The following is a 4084-nucleotide window of genomic DNA, read 5'->3' as shown; positions in this document are numbered from 1 at the left end:
TCTCTCTCTCTCTCTCTCTCTCTCTCTCTCTCTCTCTCTCTCTCTCTCTCACACACACACACACACACACACACACACACACACACACACACACACCCCAGAAACACATTAGTAAAAATAAATCTCATTGCTGTTACATTATCTAATGCCCTTTGGTGGCATACTTCAAAATGATGTGCCAAATGGTAAGTAATGGGAACATGAAGAAGCATGGGACATCAAATGATATGTACATATCCATGCCAGTGAAGCCATGCTGTGTGATATACAGTTGACTGCTGATTGTTCTACTACATTACATCTCTGGCCGGTATATGAAAATGCTATTTTGAATACACATGAGGTATTTAATGTTTGTTATATTCTATTAAACATTTTAACATTAGAATTGTTAAAATGTGTTGACAACATAGCACTCATTGGGATACACATTCTGTACTTTAACTTGTACTCAGGAGGCTGACACATGAGAATCAAGAGTTAAAATGTAGCCTTGACTAATGACTGACAACCAATGCAGCCTAGATAACACAGCGCAACATTTAAAGGGAATTTGTGACACTTGTGTTGCCACTTTCATGGTGATCCCATCCTCCTCTGAAACCATAAGCCAAATTAAAATCTTTTATAAAGTGCCTTAGACATTCTACTTTATCACAGTGACAGAAAAGGCACTAATACACATCCATAAAGTTTTACACCTGGATGAGTAATCTCATGTAATTGAAGAGTATTACATTTGCAAGTGCAAACAAATAAAGAGGGGCATTTCATCATGCTTGAATGGACTGCTGAGACTTGCCACAATTTTTTTCTCCAGAAAAAAAATATTTTCTCGTTTTTAAAATGTATTATTTATTTACATTCCAAATATTGCCCGCCTTTATGTTCTCCCCTCCCAGAGTTCTTCACCCCATTTCCCCTACCCCTTTCCTCTGAAAGAATGTTCCCAAACACACGAGCATCCCCTGCACCCCACCCCCAGGATTCCCTTTCCATGGGGCATCAAGTCTCTACAGAATCAGATGCATCCTTTCCCAGAGGCCAGAGCAGGCAGACTTCGGTACATATGTGTCTGGGGCCACAGACAAGCCCATGTATGATCTTTGGTTGGTGTCTTAGTCTCTGGAAGCTCTGAGGGGTCCAGGTCAGTTGATACTATTGTTCTTCCTATGGGGTTGTCATCCCCTTCTGCTTATTCATTTCTCTAACTCTACCATTGGGGTTCTGAACCTCAGTCCAATGGCTTGCTGTAAGTACGTGCATCCGGTTCAGTCAGTTGCTGGTAGGGGATCTCAGAGGACAGCCACTCTAGGTTCCTGTCTGCAAGCACAGCATAGCATCAATAATAGTATCAGGGTTTGGTGCAATGCCATAGGATGGATCCCAAGTTGAGCAGGTCACTGGATGGCTTTTCCTTCAGTTTCTGCTCCATTTTTGTCTGTACACTTCCTTTAGGCATAACAACTCTGGGTTAAAAATTCTGAAGATGGGTGAGTGGCCCTGTCTCTCCACTGGGGGCCCTGTCTATCTACTGAAGATTGTCTGTTCAGGTTCCAGCTTCCCACTGTTGGGCATTTTGGCTAAGGTTGTCCCCATTGAGTCCTTGAGAGCCTCTCACATCACAGGTCTCTGGGACTTTCTGGAGGTTACCACACCCCACAGCTGCATAGTTCCATTCATTCTCAGGCACTTTCAGCTTCTCTTCTGTCCCCTTTCCCCCTCCCTCTGTCTCCAGTGGTTATGTTGTGCCACCTTCTAATTGGGATTGAAGCATTCTAACTTGGGCCTTCCTTCTTGTAAAACTTCATAAGGTCTGTAAGTTGTATCATGGGTGTGCTGAACTTTTTGGCTAATATCCACTTATTCGTGATTACATACTATGCATGTCTTTTGGGTCTACTTACAGAGCTCAGGATGTTTTCTAGTTCTATCCACTTGCCTGCAAAATTCACGAGGTCCTCATTTTTAATACCTGAGTAGTATTCCTCTTCCTCCACATCCTCACCAGCATATGCTGTCACTTGAGTTTTTTATCTTCACCATTCTGATTGGTATAAGGTGAAATCTCAGGGTCATTTTGATTTGCACTTCCCTGATGACTAAGGATTTTGAACAATTCTTTAAATGTTTCTTGGCTATTCAAGGTATCTCTGTGGAGAATTCTCTGTTTAGCTCTGTCTCCATTTTTTGATTGGGTTATTTGGTTTTTTTGGAGACCTCAACATAAAACCAGATACATTGAGTCTAATAGAAGAAAAAGGGAGATATAGTCTGGAACACATTTGCACAGGGGAAATTTTTCTAAACAGAAAACCAATGACTATGGCTCTAAGATCAATAATTGACAAATGGAACTTCATGAAACTGAAAAGCTTTTGTAAGGCAAGGACACTGTCAAAAAGACAAAACAGCAACCTACAGATTGGGAAGGATATTCACCAACCCTATATCCAACAGAGAGCTAATATGCAAAATATATAAAGAGCTCCAGAAAAATTATCTTGTGCAACTGAATATAAGTATGTCAGCTATAGATATTACCAAATCTTTTGTAGTCATAGATTGCCTTCAACATGAGTTTGTTAGGTCCTCAAAGACTACTGTGATATGCAAAGGCTTTAAAAGATGGATTATACACAAAACATTTTACCTTTGCAGGAAGATATCATGAACTGCAGAATACTACCCCCTCTGATTACTATTATGGTTTCCTTTGGAGTATCACTATTTATGATTGTTCCCACTATTGCTACATGTAGATGATTTACCAATTGTGTATTCATAAGATTCCTATCCACTATATGTTCCTTGATGTATCTGTGAATAATGAGTTGTGAAAAGGTTTTATCACATTGATTACATTTGTAGGGTTTCTCTCCAATGTGGATTTGCTTTCTTATGTATTCAAAAATGACTGTTATATGCAAATCCTGGGAACAAGCAAATTAAACATGTCCTAAGTATTGCCTTTTTGTTATCAGCGCCTATGTAATCATAAGGTGAAACTAAATTCAAATTCCCAGGCCCTAGAGTAGCTCAAGACTTCCAAATATTGCCCCAGTGTCAATTATGCATCTTTGGTTCATAAAAACATAATGAGTGCCCCTAACAATCTTTTTCTATTCATCTTTTATTCGTCAAAACATAATGCCTGTTCCTAATCACAAAAGTAATGGATGTGATCGGTTAGACTGTAACCCTCTCATTCTCTCAGTTAATGTAGTAAACTACATAAGGAAAGCAGCTATCGCTAAATTCTGATTGGTGGGGAAATGTAGCTGTAACTTGGCACATATGTTTCTAGTTTTCAAACATAAAATGACTACAGCAATCTGGCTCAGTGTGGGCAGGTGAGTGTGGGGATTGTCACAGTTCAGCTTTTTCTCTGGCCCTGATCCATCAGCAGCAGCTTCATTACAAAAAATTCTAGTCAATTACATTACATGAGTTTGAGTTGTGTTGGATCTCAGAGGACCCCATAATACAAAGGCTTTACTACTTTGCTTACACTCATAAGACTTTATAGTATGAATAGTTTCATGATGAAGACTGTAGAAGTGTGCCAAGTCTTCATTATAATTGAATACATTCATAGGGTTTCTCTCTCAGGATTATGAAGACTTGTGAAATTTGAAAAGGCTTTACCATATCAAATACATTCAGAGTTTCTCTCTAGTATGGATTCTTCCATGATGGTAAAGACTACAGAAATGTGCAAAGGCTTCATTGCTTGCATTCATAATATTTCTCTCCAGTAGATGTTCTTTCATGTATTCAGATGACCATGATATGCAAGGGCTTTACCACATTAGTTACATTCAAATGGCTTCTCTCCAGTATGTGTGGTTTTATGTATTTGGAGACTACACTGATTTGGAAAGGGTTTAACACATTGAACATTTTCAAAGGGTTTCTCTCCTGTATGTGTTATGTCTTTGTTTATGTGCCAGGAGACCAGTTCTACATGAAAACGTTTTATCACACTGATTACATTCATGGGGTTTCTCTCCAGTATGTGTTCTACTATGCGCTTGGAGATTATTGGAACTTGCAAAGGCTTTGCCACATTGGTTACATTCAT

The 4084-nt window shown here is 39.3% G+C and overlaps 1 pseudogene; it reads right to left on the bottom strand.

Annotated features, from left to right (window-relative positions):
* Positions 1 to 3592: 3592 nt before the first annotated feature.
* LOC114627256 overlaps positions 3593 to 4084 on the bottom strand; it is a 7876-nt pseudogene continuing 7384 nt past the window's right edge.

This window comes from Grammomys surdaster, unplaced genomic scaffold, assembly GCF_004785775.1.
Source record: "Grammomys surdaster isolate TR1022 unplaced genomic scaffold, NIH_TR_1.0 251, whole genome shotgun sequence".
Lineage (NCBI taxonomy): Eukaryota > Metazoa > Chordata > Mammalia > Rodentia > Muridae > Grammomys > Grammomys surdaster.
This window is presented reverse-complemented; position numbering and strand designations above follow the sequence as displayed.